Consider the following 17,002-nt stretch of genomic DNA (forward strand, 5'->3'; position numbering starts at 1 on the left):
GACTGTAATAAACCACAGTGTGAACTTGCCGTTGACTGAGTCCTCTGTATATCATGGGAAGGAGGGAGTTGGGCTCTCCATGCCCGTGGACTTCCAGTGTCCCTCGGGCATACCTGGCAGTTCATCCCAACACTTTTGTTTATTATTTTTTAACACATCAGATCTTTCGGAGGCAAGAGAAATTTTGGAGAAAAGAGACTTAACCACAGAAAGCCATGATACCTGAGAGTGGAAATGTAGTCTCGTGCTTGGAAAGCTCGAGCATCTGATGTACTCCGGAGTCCCGCGTGGTCCCATGCGCAAAACATGGGGAAGAGAGACCTTGACTACCTCGTCCTGACTTATTATTTGTGAACACTTCTTTCTTTCCTGTGAACCATATCCTACATTCATTGTTTGTATTTAGCATAAAGATTGGCAATGGGTTTTTCTTAATATAGGCCCTTTTATTTGAGAAGACGTCATTAGGACTGCCTTAATTTTCATTTAATGGTCGTAGCTTGCTTCCATCTTAGTTTTAGGTTTAGATTAGGCATTTTCCAACCTGATATTCAGTTTAATAAACACCATTGAACTGCGATCACTTGAGTCTGTCTTTTCTATGACCATCATGAGTTCCTTACACTACTTACCGAGAAGGATGGGAATTTGTAAATAGTGGAATAATGGCTACAGCAAGACCCTAGGGAATTAGATATCATTTTTTCATTGGTGCGCCCGACGTTTAGGGAGAGATTTAGATGTGCCTTTCATTCTCCAAGGTCTGGATTTTATTGCAGTTTGTGTATATAAAAATACGGTGGCAAAAGGCATCTTGGGATATTTTAATTTGGTCACACTGGTCTTTCGGGACTTGTGAGATTTCCGAATTCCCCACATGACAATCATGTTACCCGATGAAAAGAAGGAATATTTGTGTGTTTCTGTAATCCGCTGTGTTACAGATGGTGGGTTCTTTATCTCTGGGAACTTCTTGTGGATCTACTTCTCCCAATGGCTTAGATGTGTCATAGCTCTCTTCAGAGTGTGCTCTATTCTCAGAGTTAAGTAGGTCTTTTTGTAAAGCTTCCACTGAAAACATGTTTAGGGTAGCGGGAGGAGAGAGGGTGTTGTCTCAAGGCTCTCAGGACTTCCTCTCTCTACTGGAGAGGAGGATTCACGGGGCATTTGGAAATCAGAGGACCCTACATTTTCCAGGGAGATGGTAAATTCTGTTTACAGTTTGTTAAGGTTAGAGTCCAACTTACTCTCCGAGTCAGTGGGAGTCAGACATTTTTTTGTGGATTTAGATCTAAGGTTCTGTCTCCCAGGACTATCTACCCTTCTCTCTCTGGTCTCCTGATTAAATGGATATTGCAGGAGGGGCTCATATAGAAAGTATGCCGCCAATTCCCCTCTTTGAATTTCAGTGGGTTTGGGAGAGTAATTTAGGAGGATGAGTTGGCACTCTCCTTCATAGGGAAAAAGGGAAAAAAATACTAACCCGGTTTTCGGCCAAGGTCTTGCAGGTGGATTCGTGTAGACCTGAAAACATGGATGGATATCTATGTGAAAACCTTGAATAAGAATAGTCTTCTCTCTCCCAGGTATTAAGTGGTCCCAGCAACTATTATAGTTACTCCCCTCTATGTTCTTACTAACAGGTGTAATGGCTTCGGAAGTCAATCCATGGAAGAGGAAGCCAAAATGTATTATATTAGGTGTTATAGCGACCATAGGACTTTGGCCAATTAGGATGTTGGATTCCTAACTCTACTGGGGACTGGGGCAAATCCATTTCAGGTGTTACCATGGAGGTCGGGTCAATAGACTTCACTATGTGGGCCAACTCTGTGCTGGGTCGTCCATTTCCCAGCCTGACACCATATATATTTTTTATTTATTTATTTTACATTTATAAAGTGCTCACACAGCGCTGTTACAGGAATTGTTTGTTTTTCTTAGTTGCGTAATTGTGTATTTTTGTTTTGTTGTCTTAGTTACGTATTTATAACGCGCCTAAACACCCAGAGGTTTCTAAGCGCGGACCGAACCTGTTGTTGCTTCGTGTCGTCTTGCTTCCAAGACGCGCACGCTGCCGCTGAGCTATCCTCAGAAGGAGGAGTTGGACGACCAAATGACATGGTGAAATTGGTTTTATTAAAATAAATGAAGGTTGCGGATAACAATCACCCTCTTGTTGGGGGGATTACATGGCCAGTAACGTCTCTGAGCACACGCCAAGGCCCGAGATTAGACTCAGACCTGTATACACCGCGATGCAGGATTGATAACCATATTCTACGCTCTTTGTTACTTACTAAGAAGGATTAGGACATTCTCCCAAAATTGTAGAAGAGCCACTATTAAAGCGTTCTCTTAAAATTCAAAGTCAGAATTCTTCTGTTTTTAAAAGATGATCTTTTCCCACAAATCTGCCCATACGTTGGATTCAGTGGTTATCCAAAGCACAGCAGTCAATATGTAGATGCCTAAAATGACTCTCTTATTAGACATTTGACACACATTGTCTTCTTTTGGTCCCCCAATAAACTCTGCTGTTCAAACTTATCCAAACAAAATTAAAAAACGAAGCTGCCTTTTTTCTACAGGAGAATAAGGCCACGTATGTAGCCAACCTGTGTTCAGTAGGTATTACCCAAATTGACCTTTTACAATCAAGCTCTTGTCCTAATTGACCTAATTATAGAGGTCCTAATTGACCTTCTGAACAATTGACCTTTATATTATTTTAGTTATTTTATATATGTATTGAGTTGGTTTTGGATTATAAATAATATAAGGGGATTAGGTGGGGGGTTGATGGTGTTTTCTAGATAGGGTGAGGGGTTAGGAGGGTTTCCCCCTCATATATGTCCTAATTGACCGTTTCCAGAGTCAGGGTCTTCGGATTTCCATAGGGAATAAAGATGAGGGTTGTTCCCCTGAAGAGAGGGAGGCATTGCACAGGAATCCTGAGCCAGGGTGTGGGTGCAGGGGGAATTTGAATGGAGCTCATTGGAATAGCTGTTCGCTCATTCTGGAAATCTGGGGGGATTCTGGGAGATCTGTGGGTTGATTGGCCCAGTCCTTCTTTAGTGGTTTTGAAACTGACACTGATTTCCCTCGCAGCTTTGATGTAGAATAAATTGCACCACCTGTTCAGGATGTGTTTGATGCCGATCAGAGGCTTGAACTGATCAGAGGCTTGGTGTTGATCTGGAGAGCCAATGAGGAATATGCAAACACACTTTGCCCATCGTCCCCTTGTCCAGAGAAATGCAAAAAGCTAACATAGGAGCACATGCTAGATATCTGCCCCTGGTTTGAGGATTTTGTCTGGGGACCCTTTAAATGGCACGGTGGGTCTGAAAGCAGATCCCGGCGTTCCTACAAGGCCATCTGGTGACTGACTCTTGCTAGGTTTTTGGTCAAAGCCCAGTGTCGGGAAATCTCAAGCAAATGCTTCCACACCCCTTTGGACATGAACGGGAGGATCCAGTCACTGCTAGCACCTTTGTGGATCCTTTTCTGGAGGGGCCCGGGCATCCCCTTTGCCCATTGACACTCTTTTTCCCTTGAATTAAGCCTTTCTTGTGAGTGAAGTGGATCTTGCAGCTGGCGGTATTCCTTGATCGGCCTGGAAATGCCTGTAAAAGGTTAAGTTAGATCTTGTCCTGATACCAGAAAGAATCCAACCACCGATAAACTGTTGCATCCGAAGAAAGCGATAATTGATCGAAGGAATTAACATTCCAGAACCTGCTTATTCAGTCTGCCTCTCCGTAAACTGAGCTTGGTTGGATGTTTTAGGTGCCACAGCCTTTGACAGTACAATGGAACAAATCTGCACTCCGTCTTAGAAATATCTCCAATTCAGGGGTTGATGCTAATTTAAACAGTTGTCAACGACAGACCCTCTTCTGGAACCTCATGGATCAGACCTGATGGAGTTGCACATTCTGTGCCTGTCTAACTTTGGAGCAGGATGGATTACTAGGGGCCGCTGGGCTTAGTTGACTGGTTTGAGGCGGGAGACCAGCCAGATTTAGGTAGTAGTGAAACTTTTTTCTTAGTGTATAGCGTGCACCAGACACTCTATGAAGCTCTATGAAATGAGATGCAAGGTTGTGTGCTGTGTGGTGGAAAGAGGAAATAATGAATCATCCTTTGAAGACTGTCTGATGGCTAAAGAGAACTTCAGCATAGTGACCCACATGCAGGGTTCCAGATAAGACATATCAATTGAACGTAAGGCCCTCTGGCTAGCATGCACACAGTGGATGGGAAGCAGAGTAACCCCAACACCAAATAATTGAACCAACAGGGAGTTACAACGGACATCAACGGATGTTCGCTCGAGCTCTTGGTTCATCTTACAAAAAAATCACAGCTTTATAATAAAAATGTGTCATACGTGATGTCATAGTACGTGGCAAATAAGAAAATCCTACGAGGGATTATGATTCACTCAAGGGGAACATCTAAGTATACTTGGTTGTGATTGGCTCTCTACTGTCAGGTGGACAACTTATGTCCACCTCTAGCGCAAGTCATCTTCATCACTATTAGGTACACAGTATATCATTGGCTCTCAAACTATAAGGCTTTTCATTATAGGGGCTTCTACAATTGGTTGGCATGCTCATGCCAGTCTGGAACATTCAGCTCACTAGCAGCACGTAAACTCATTCCCCAGATGCCAGGAGGTGGACTTGACTGTACCTTCCCACCCAATTAGCCCAACATCTCTCTTCACACATGCCTTCTGCAATGAAGATTGTCTTTGAACTTGGCCTTGCAGTTTATGCTTGTCTTTGGGAGCATAAGGAAGTGCGAGCACCCACTATCATTGTTCTAGAACTCCTCGCCCAACTCTATTCCCATCCTTGGCACACGTGACAAGAGACCACGATTTGGTCCATTTTTCAGCATCTAATTGTTTTAAATTAATAAAACTTGGCACTCTTGGTGATCTTTCTTTGTACCTTAACAAGGGATGATACAGAATCTCATGTACACCACCTTCAAGCATAGATAACCAGTCTTGGCTGCATTAGCCTTGACACCAGTCCAGACAGCCCTTCCAGACTCTTCCACAATCTCAGCTAATTTGTGTTGCAACACATCTCTCGGCTCTTCTCTCCATGGTTCTGAGCTTACTAACTCTGTGACACCGATGTCCAGCTTCTATACCAAGGTTGTCCAACATACGGCCCGTGGGCCACAATGCGGCCCGCCAAGCCATTTTATGTGGCCCGCAAGGCCGTATGTTGGACAACTCTGAGTAAAAAAAAAAAAAGTTTTTTTTTTAAAAATGTGTCTGTGCGCAAAACTGTAACTTCCTCTGGTAACCCCATGGGGTCAACAGAGGTAGTTACAGTCCTCAGCCACGAAGCGTTAATGTGTTTATTTATGCAATGTTTGTGAGATATCCGACAAACATTGCAGAAATAAATACATTTGTCAAGAAGATCTTGGGACATGATGATGGAGGAAGGAGAGACTAATTTGTATCACGGCATAGTGAGGGTTACCTCGGGAATACCATTCATTTTCAGTGAGCACAGGTCCATACAATTGCCCAGTACTCCCACAAACTATGAACAATGGGATTAATATAGTAGCAATTACTTGGCATTTAAATATCTCATTTCAGGCAAGTAGGACCCACCATGCAAGAAAGGAAGGGGCTCCGGCCCAGACATGCCCATTCCTCTCTTGCATGGTGCTCCGAGGGGCAAAAGGCGAGCCGAGATGAAGAGAGCAGGTGGTGAGGTGAGGAGAAGAGAGTGATGGCCCGGGCGAAGGATTATGTGGACAGGTGCTGTGCAGGAGTTCCTCTTGGCGTGGGCAGCACAGTGGATTCCTGAACCCCTGATTAGCCGTGGGCCGTTGCTCAGAGGGCCATTGTGTGGAGTTACTTTCAAGGTTTGTCGTCTCTGGACATATGTTTAGCAGGGGTTGCAGCAACACAAACTGTCTGCCCCAAAAATCGTTCTTTTTAATTGCGAATGTCACCGAAGATGAACCTTTATCAGCCGAGAAACTTAACCTTTGCAGTGCTTTTTTTCCTCGTCTCAAGACAAAGAAGAACAGCGGGAGCTCAGTTACGTTTACCTCTAAGCACAGTGTGGATTGATGAAAATGTCCATGCATTATACCAAGTACATTGGACATTATAGATGTGGCCAGTGGGGTATCAAAGCATGGCGAATACCACATGTACAGCACAATATGTTACCCTAGTAGTGCCCTAATAACACACTGCAACCTGCAAATGGGCCTCAGTGGACCACCTGCCAAGGTTTCTGGAAGTTGCTTATGATCTTGATCTGTGATCTATGATATGATCTGATATGATAGGTTATTTATAACATGCTTAATACCCATGCAGCAGTGATCCCAATCATGAAAGTGAAACAGGCAAGCCCAACAGGTATAACTTATTTTCACTCTTTTGGTAGCGCAGTCTGAGGGCAGCCTATACCCTTCAGGAGAGGTTTGAGCTGATACAGTTGCAACACAAAAAACAATAGTACTATGTTCCCAAAATACCTTAGTTCTTGTCTTTCGGATCTCAGCAGAGCAAGGCTTTTCAGCATCAGACCAGAAGCATGGGTGCCTTTGCGCTGGGTTGGGGTCAAGTCGGAGAGCAGCAGCAATGGGCCCCAATGATGCAGTTCTGTTTGGCAGTGGTGCTGATTTGCGGGTAGAAAACGCTGGGAACAGTAGGCCGTGCCAAGTGGATGGCACTGTAAGACTCAGTGACCTCTGGGCCCGGACAAGGGAATACTTGCAAGCTCGTCTGACACAACACGGCATATGGTTACGGCAAAAATGTCAAAGCTTCAGCATTGTCATTGAGCAGAACTCTGAGATTCAGGGGCGGTGGAGCGTCGAGGTCCAGGATGATTATGATGGTGTCAATGGGGCCAGCGCTGAGCAGCTCCGCTCAGGAGGGCCAGGGGCCGGTGTGATGCCGACAGGCCAGTGGGCAGACTGCAACAGGCCTGCTCGAGCCATCCTGCTATTTATACAAATCTCGGGCCGAGCAGGGCCTGATGGGAGAAAGAAACTGTGCTACAATCTGCTCTTCTAAAGGGCTCTGCCTGCTGGAGCTTCCCCCTACACATGGGACAGGCAGCTCTGCAGATGGTCAGAGCTTCCGGGGGGTGGGGGTTGGGGCTGGGTCAGGGCCTGCCTTCTCACCCTCGCTTAGCGGGGCTTCCCAGAACTGACCCAACCCCTACCCTCTTGAATGCAACTCATAATTAGCTGGCAGGGGAGAATCTGATCTCAAGGGCAGATCTCCCAGGGTGAGGCTTACCCATTGCACATCGGATTTGCTGACCCCTGCTATGTTCCCAAATGCGGGATACACAACTGCATTATTTCTGTGTTCGCGCTCTCCCCCTGATTTATTGGTGAAAGAAAAGGTAAAGTGTGCACTAGGCCTCCTAGTTTGCATACTTTAAGATTGTGCTCACATTGCGTTTCTTCAATTAGGTTCACCTTTAGGTGATCGCTTTTCCACATTTTATCTGTTGAATTGAATTATGCTTCTTTCATCACCACAGAAGTAATGTGTATTACAGAGATAAGCTGCCATATGTATTGGGCACACTGCACATGCTCAGGCAGCATCAATCATGCTTTGTACAGGACAACGCTGGCCTAAATTGGGAACAGCCAGCATAGACATGTTGTCACACCGCGGCCGTGGAAACTCTGGGCAAGATGGAGGCGGTGTTGAGTCTCTACAGCGGTCCGCCTGACGGTCTAGTCGTCTAGGACCGGCAGGTATAATAGGAGACCACGCCCCCCTGCAACTTGCGTTGCAACTCGCTTTGTTAGTCTCCTGACTTTCGTCTGCTTGCAGTGCCCCGTCAAGCGAATCTTATTACTTTTGCTTCATCTGTTATTTCGCTATCCTTAGCGTCTTGACCGATTTTTCTCTACTTCTGTCAGCCCTCGCTTGATTCCTCTTCTCTCGTTCCTCCCTGTTGTACCTGCTTGGATTTTCTATCTTTCTTTCGCGGTGTGTTCGGTGTCAGCTGACCCGTGCTACTCCCGCGCCGATTACTCTTTCTCTCTCTGACGCTCGCTTTCCCTCTCTGTCTATCCCTCTTTCATTCTTTCTTTCTCTCGCTCTTCCGTTCTCTTTCGCTATCGCTCTCTCTCTCTTTTCCACTCTCCTTCACTCCTACTCTTTCACTACTGCTCTCTTTCGCTCTCACGCTCACTTCCCCTTTCTCTCTCGCACTCGCATCCTCTCTTTCTCTTTCGCGCTCACACACTCTCACTCTCTCACGCTCGTAGCCTCTCGTTCTATTTCCTCTCTTACCTTGGTCCAGGATTCTTTTGCGTCTAACTACTCCTTAGCCTCCGGTTGGATTTTCTCTTCGCTTCCCGAGAGTGGCCAAACCCTCATCTATAAGGATCAAACCTTGAGCTTGCATTTACAACTGATACCGGACTACGCCAGCCTCTCCAGTCTTCACATCGGACATATCAAGAGCCCCAATTGAAACACAGGGTTTTTTCTGCCTTATCAGGCTTTTTCCCTGTTTGAGGAGCGGACTCCCCTGGGTCCACCTGACTGCCAGATCTATAGGCGGGCAAGGTGGCCTCGGGGGAGACCGCCCCTATCTCTTCGAACGAAGGAAGGGAAGAAGGACTATTCAGTCAAGTGAAGAAAGAGAAAGTCTACAAACGGAGAGAAGAAGGAGACCGAAGTCTTCAAACCCTGCTGAAGAACCAGGTGAGGAGTCTCAGGGGGCAGGAACTTTTGCACATTGTGACAGATTGCAACGCCCAACTACCGGCATGGCCTCCTTAGAACAATTCCAGGAGATGGTTACAGCTATTCAGGGCCTTCAGGCCGAGGTACAGAATCTCCGGACCGAGAACGCTAACTTACGCCAACAGGTTGCGACACGAGAAGAATCCCGAGGCGATCTACCTCCTCTGACCTTTTCTTTTGGGAAGTACGATGGTAATCCGAAACACCTAAAGGAATTCCTGAATGCCTGTATGGTTTACTTCACTTTTCGGCCCAGGGCATATGAATTGGATAGAACTAAGGTAGGGTTTCTTGTTTCCAACCTTACGGGTAACGCTCTGGCTTGGGCAACCCCACTGATAACACTCGCAGACCCTGCGCTAGCGGATTACGCTCAGTTCACTCAACTGTTGTGTGCCAGGTTTGAGAGACCAGAAGTCCAATATTCTTCTTATGAAACCCTCCTAGATCTCCGTCAAGGCAATCAAGATGTACAGACTTATGCCTCTACCTTTACCAAACTGGCCACAGACTCCGGATGGCCAGATTCGGCTCAACAGACCCTTTTTCGCCGAGGTTTACAGGATGAACTCAAGGATGAGCTGGCCAGAATGGCGCGTCCTACCTCCTTCCAAGAGTTGGTGACTTTATCCCTGCAACTGGAGTACAGATTGCATGAACGAAGGTTGGAAAGAAGGAGATTCAGACTCCATCCCATAGGAGGGAATCCCTCGATAGGTTCTCCTAACAGACCACAACAGGAAGAGCCTATGCAAATAGGAACAACCCGAGGTCCTTTGAACCCCGAGGAACGCAAGAGACGCAGAGACCTGGGTCTCTGCATGTACTGCGGATCTTCGAAACATTTGCTCCGAACCTGTCCAGATGTGCCCCCGAGACGTCCGGGAAACGCGCCTCCCCGGTCTTGAGCAGGGAAAGGAACCGGGCAGGATCAAGGAGTCCCTGCAATTCTACTCACCAGGATCCCTCTGCGGATAACAACAGTCTTATGGTGTTTTCTGTGCGTCTAACATTTGAATCCTCCCTATCTGTTGAAGTACTAGCTATGTTGGATTGTGGTGCGGCCGGTAACTTTATTGACATCCAGTGGGCTCAAGAACAAGGCATACCCCTACGTCAGAAGGCCTGCCCTTTGCCTGTAGAAGGAGTCGATGGTGTACCCCTTTCATCCGGTCCCATCATTAAGGAGACAGTTCCGGCTAACATGTCTTTGTCTCAACACCAAGAACGGATTGTCTTTGATGTTATAAGAGCAGCCCATTTCCCAATCATCCTAGGCATACCCTGGCTACGGAAACATAATCCCAGGATTGATTGGTCCGCAAATACCGTCTGTTTTTTGTCACAGTATTGTTCAAAGGAATGTCTACCACAACCCTCTCCTTTGATGAAGAAGGGGAAAGCACAATCGACATGCACTACAGTGGTCCAAACGATTCCACCGCATTATCAGGAGTATGCTGAAATCTTTGAAGACAGGCTACCTCGTTCTTTACCCCCACATCGAGCAGAGGACTGCGGTATCGACCTAAAGCCCGAGTCATCTGTTCCTTTTGGTCGTATGTATCCTATGTCCCTTCCGGAAAGAAGAGCCTTGAAGGAGTACTTGGATGCCAATCTGCAAAACGGTTTAATACAAGAATCCCGTTCCCCAGCAGGAGCCTCAATGTTCTTCATTCCCAAGAAGGGAACCACTGAATTAAGGCCGTGTATAGACTACCGTGGGCTGAATAGCATGACCATCAGGGATAGGTACCCCATGCCTCTCATCAAGGAGGTACTTGAAGCTGTGGAAGGAGCCTCTATCTTTACAAAGTTAGACCTTCGAGGAGCCTATCATTTGTTGAGAATAAGGGCAGGAGATGAATGGAAGACGGCATTTAGGACTCCCATGGGACACTTTGAGTATCGGGTAATGCCCTTCGGACTAGTGAATGCTCCTGCCGTGTTCCAAAGGTTTGTTGACAAGATCTTCTCAGACATGTTATACATCTCTGTGGTTGTCTATTTAGACGATATTTTGATTTTCTCTTCCTCCCTCTCTGAACATCGAAGACACGTCACGCAGGTCCTTCAAAGGCTGAGAGAACATCAACTACTGGTCAAACCTGAGAAATGTGTTTTCGAAACCTCTTCAGTATCCTATTTAGGATTCATCCTTTCTAAGGAAGGAGTACAGATGGATTCGGAGAAGGTTAAGGCAGTTCTCCTATGGCCTACTCCCAGGAATCCCAAGGATATTCAGAGATTTCTGGGACTATCTAACTTTTACAGAAGGTTTATTCCCAACTTCTCGGATATTGTACTACCAATAACCCGTTTGCTTAAGAAGGGTCAGAAGTTCGATTGGGATAAGGAGGCGGATCAAGCCTTTCTCTTACTTAAGAAGACTTTCACCACCGCTCCCATCCTAGTGCAACCAAATCAGTCTCTTCCTTTTGTGGTGGAGACGGATGCTTCCGGAGGTGCCATAGGAGCTGTTCTCCTACAAGCAAGCAAGGATGGAGCAGAACATCCGGTGGCCTACTATTCCAGAACTCTTACACCGAGTGAGAGGAACTACTCTGTTCTGGAACGAGAATTACTGGCTATTCGTCAGGCATGTATAGAGTGGAGACATTTACTGCAGGGGGCTGCCCATCCCTTTCTGGTTCGCACGGACCACCGGAATCTCAAGGTTTTGCAACAGATGGAATGCCGTAATTCTCGTCACGCCCGCTGGGCGTATTTTTTCTCCCAGTTCGACTTTGAAATAACCTACCTTCCAGGAAAGGAGAATACCTTAGCTGACGCTCTGTCCCGCAGTCTGGAGCCCAAGGAAGAACAGAGCCTGGGTGAGATACTTCCTGGTAAGAGAATCTTAGGAATTATCAATTCCTTCATACAAGAAGTTGAGCGTTCGACTAATTTCCCTGGTGTCTCTTCAGACCATAGGACCAGTATGGAAAGGAGAGGGAAACTATTCTTTCATCAAGGATCACTGTATTTACCGTCTGAGAAACTTCAGACACAAGCCTTATTCTGGTGCCATGATCTCCCTTCGGCAGGACATAAGGGCCAAGAAGCAACCCTCCATCTGATATCCAGATATTTCTGGTGGCCGACTATGGACCAGGACGTCAGAACATACGTGAAGGCTTGTCCGGTTTGTGCGGCCAATAAACCCATTACTCATCGGCCCATGGGGTTACTCCAACAAGAACCTCTACCATCACAACCCTGGGAACACATTTCCACTGATTTCATCGTGGATCTCCCTCTTTCAATGGGATCAACGGCTATCATGGTTACGGTGGATACTTTGAGCAAGATGGCTCATTTTTCTCCCTTGCCTGGCCTGCCATCTGCATCCGAAACGGCTGAAGTTTTCCTCAAAGAAATAGTAAGACTGCATGGTCTACCTCGGACCATAGTGTCCGACAGGGGCTCCCAATTCACATCCCGATTCTGGTCGGCTTTATGTAGTACTCTAGGAATAAAGAGAGCTTTATCCTCTGGTTATCATCCCCAAAGCAACGGACAGACAGAACGCCTAAATTCCACCCTTGAACAATATCTCCGTTGTTTTTGCCATCAGGAACAAGATAGGTGGAAATCCTTTCTAACTCTAGCAGAATTCACCTACAACAACACTGTACATTCGGCAACTGGTTGCAGCCCTTTCTACTTTACCTACGGATATCATCCGAGACATATACCTCTCTTTGGAATACCTCCAACTTCAGTCCCTTCGGTAGATCAACGCCTGTTTGAGCTCCGATCCATCCAGAAGGATGCTACTCAGCAGTTGGAGGCAAGTAGAGCTCGATACAAGAAATATGCGGATAAAAAGAGATCTCAAAACCCCGAATGGGAAGTGGGAACCAAGGTCTGGTTGTCAACCAAATATCTCCCACGTTGGGTTCATCCAGGGAAATTCTCAGCCCGCTTTATAGGCCCTTTTCCCATTTTGTCTCAAGTAAACCCTGTGGCTTTTCGATTACGTCTTCCATCCAGGCTGAAAAGGATTCACCCCGTTTTTCATACTTCCCTTCTGAAGGCTTATCATCCTGATCCCATGAACCGTCATATACCCTCTTCTAAACTCCAAGAACCAGAACCGGAAGAATATGAAGTGGAGAGGCTGGTGGATTCACGTTACCGACATGGATCTCTACAATACCTGGTGCAGTGGAAGGGGTATTCGATCGCAGAACGGTCTTGGGAGCCCAGAAGGCATATTCACGCCCCACAACTTTTAAGACAGTTCCATCGCCTACATCCGGGAAAACCTGGGGGAGAGTCGATGAAGAGAGGGCATACTGTCACACCGCGGCCGTGGAAACTCTGGGCAAGATGGAGGCGGTGTTGAGTCTCTACAGCGGTCCGCCTGACGGTCTAGTCGTCTAGGACCGGCAGGTATAATAGGAGACCACGCCCCCCTGCAACTTGCGTTGCAACTCGCTTTGTTAGTCTCCTGACTTTCGTCTGCTTGCAGTGCCCCGTCAAGCGAATCTTATTACTTTTGCTTCATCTGTTATTTCGCTATCCTTAGCGTCTTGACCGATTTTTCTCTACTTCTGTCAGCCCTCGCTTGATTCCTCTTCTCTCGTTCCTCCCTGTTGTACCTGCTTGGATTTTCTATCTTTCTTTCGCGGTGTGTTCGGTGTCAGCTGACCCGTGCTACTCCCGCGCCGATTACTCTTTCTCTCTCTGACGCTCGCTTTCCCTCTCTGTCTATCCCTCTTTCATTCTTTCTTTCTCTCGCTCTTCCGTTCTCTTTCGCTATCGCTCTCTCTCTCTTTTCCACTCTCCTTCACTCCTACTCTTTCACTACTGCTCTCTTTCGCTCTCACGCTCACTTCCCCTTTCTCTCTCGCACTCGCATCCTCTCTTTCTCTTTCGCGCTCACACACTCTCACTCTCTCACGCTCGTAGCCTCTCGTTCTATTTCCTCTCTTACCTTGGTCCAGGATTCTTTTGCGTCTAACTACTCCTTAGCCTCCGGTTGGATTTTCTCTTCGCTTCCCGAGAGTGGCCAAACCCTCATCTATAAGGATCAAACCTTGAGCTTGCATTTACAACTGATACCGGACTACGCCAGCCTCTCCAGTCTTCACATCGGACATATCAAGAGCCCCAATTGAAACACAGGGTTTTTTCTGCCTTATCAGGCTTTTTCCCTGTTTGAGGAGCGGACTCCCCTGGGTCCACCTGACTGCCAGATCTATAGGCGGGCAAGGTGGCCTCGGGGGAGACCGCCCCTATCTCTTCGAACGAAGGAAGGGAAGAAGGACTATTCAGTCAAGTGAAGAAAGAGAAAGTCTACAAACGGAGAGAAGAAGGAGACCGAAGTCTTCAAACCCTGCTGAAGAACCAGGTGAGGAGTCTCAGGGGGCAGGAACTTTTGCACATTGTGACACATGTTGCTACAGGGGCATCTTTTGGGTACAACCAGCATGACAATGTGTTACATCAGTGGCAGTGCTGTCTTACACTGTGGATACATTGATCATTAAAATGTGTTGTGTTGTAAAATGTTCTTTTCTGCTGTTGGTGACATGGAATTTTCATGTTCCCCTTTAGAACTGATTGTAAACCTATGGCTTTTTGGTCACCTTTTCTGCAGTAAAATGCACCATTTCAACCCCATATTTGAAAATAAATTCTTGGGGGGGCAACCCCCCCAAACCCTCCCTAGAAGCTTGTAGCTCCCTCGCTATGCTCGGTCGCCCCCACTATTTCAGAAAAATATTAACACATAGACACTGAAAGAAATCACAAGCAACTAACCTTTGATCACTGCCCATGACACCAAAAGGTATCTTTGGGACTGCATGGCTATCACTGCCTGTGATGCTATTGTGTCAAAGGGGTGAGGTTGTTGACTTTTGGCTCGCCTGCCCACTGGGTGGCAAAATGTTAATGCTTCGGCCCCACATTCAAAAAGGTTGGACAAGCCTGTTCTATAAAATGACAGCTCCGCCTAAAGTCTATTCACGACTTATAGCCAGCGCCTAAGATTACTTGATCTACATGCATTACAACATCTGTACTGCGATTGAATGATTTGCATTTTGTGCAGTGCTTCTCACACATGCAATCTTCTCTTTGCATATGAAAGTTGACTTGATTTTTTGCTTCGTCCTCAGTTTCTATAAGGTCCATACACTCTTTTCTTCAGCCAGTCTTCTCTGTGCATCATGTGCGTCACACTCGTCCTTCGTGATGTCACCAGCTTCTCTTTCACTCTTTTTCATATTAATTTGGGGTGCTCCTCCATTAGATTGTCATCTCTTCGGGAATACATTTATTAGGGTTTTCTCAATGGACACCTTTCGTCAAATATTCACCACGGAATGGTCACAACTGCTGGCATCAAGCATGGCACAATTTCAGGCTTCCAGCATACAGGTGGGGTGGGGGCGCCCCTTCCAGCAAAGGCATGAAGCTGCTCCCCTACACTCCGCCCTCTGATCAAGCCATCAACCACATCTTCACCGGTTTCCACATTTTGATACCGCCTCTTGAAGTAGTGCTTCTTCGGAGTCCAGATCATCATCACCCCCTTCAGGGATCTGACTGATTTGACATGTTCATCCACACTCTAGGTCATGTAGCTGCACTGTCATTTTGGATTACAGTAGATCCATCATCCTGCGTACCTGTGATTCTTCGGGTGCAGGAACTTTGTTCCCTCAGGTGCTTCGATGCTGGCCTCTATGTATTTTCTGACATCATCAATAGTCAATTCTTTTTGTCCAAACCCTGATTCGACATCGATCATGATCTTCATCCCTACTGCTTTCTTTGTTGTTTTCTTGCACTGTGTAATTATTATCCTAATCACACAGAGTTCAAACATCACCATCACTAATACGGCTCCAGGAAACTTGAAGATAATTGCCATCCATTGTGGAATCCATGAGAATATAGATGCAAACCAACTGTCATCTGCTAGGTCCTCTGTCTCATCTTCCATCTTGGTATGCAGGTTCATCAGCAGCGTTATGGCCTCTGTCAAGGTCCCATTCTCATCATCGTTAGAAGGTATGAATGTGCTGTACTGGAGGGCGTAGAGTCCACTGACGGGCCCATAGGCCAGAGCACACCCTATAGTACCTGTAAAACAAGATAGCTGCACCTTGAGGAGGTTGGGGGGGCAGGATTCACATACTCCAACACAATTCAATAAGGACAATTCGATAAGTTCAAAAGGGTTTATTTCATTCCACTGCTGACACAGTGCCCACCTATCCGCAGTAGTCAAGTTCCCTCACTCAACCACCTCCCCAGCATTACACAGAGCTCATTTTATAGCAAAATGTGAGGGAGCAATCTGCCCCCACCTTTTCCTGCACAGTCTTAGACAACTTCATCGTTAACCGTTAGCTCATTGGGCAATTATTTTTAATTGGTCTAACCCTTCAGAATGAAATACGCTCTAGCATGCATTCCTGACTCTTCTTCTGTGCTCTGTTCAATTTATAATTTGTGCAGCTGGATTTTTCAGATAAGGTTTTCAGACACAGCCTAATTAAAAGTCTAGGTTCTGCCCTTCCGTCATGTTTCTGACAGTTTACCACCCTTGAATGTTTCAACTTTAAAATGATCTCATTCTACCCTTTCTGCTCATTTTAGCCACATTTTCAGTACATGCATTTTCATTAAAGGCATTTAGCCCAGGCGATTTTCTGTCTATGTACAAAAAATGTTACTGTCCATTCTGTGCCTTGCCACCCTACTACATCATGGTAATGACATGTTTCTACCTTATAAATAGGATGCTTTTTTGAATACTTTTATATACTAACATTATGAATACCAATTTCATATAATTACAACATCATATTAGTCTGTACGACTTTCTCTGCTTAGGTTGAAGTGGGGGGGGCTCTCCACTTCATTCAGCTGTTGATTCAATATATATTTAATTCGGATCCTCCATTGCAGTGCAACTTGATGGCCCAATTTTGTCGCAAACTCCTCCTTCGATCGGTGTGATCATATCAAGGACATATCTTTTCTGCAGGGTCATTAGTCATATGGCCCTCAGCTCTTCCTTGATAGCATTGAATCCCTTTATGGTCGTGTTGATTGTCTGCAAAAGCGCCCATCTGGTAATTTAGCAACCATTTAGCATTAGCCATCGTCTGGATGCCAGGCATAAAGATAGTCATGAAGATTGAAGCAGTCTTGCTGAACAACATGTGCTCATATGGAATAATGTCATATGCG

At 46.2% G+C, this 17,002-nt stretch overlaps 1 pseudogene; it reads left to right on the forward strand.

Moving 5' to 3' along the window:
* The first annotated feature begins 7,249 nt into the window (after positions 1-7,249).
* LOC138462771 (U1 spliceosomal RNA) lies at positions 7,250-7,391 on the forward strand (annotated as a pseudogene).
* Positions 7,392-17,002: the final 9,611 nt, after the last annotated feature.

Source organism: Ambystoma mexicanum, chromosome 1p (genome assembly GCF_040938575.1).
Source record: "Ambystoma mexicanum isolate Mex_15411 chromosome 1p, UKY_AmexF1_1, whole genome shotgun sequence".
NCBI classification, from domain to species: domain Eukaryota; kingdom Metazoa; phylum Chordata; class Amphibia; order Caudata; family Ambystomatidae; genus Ambystoma; species Ambystoma mexicanum.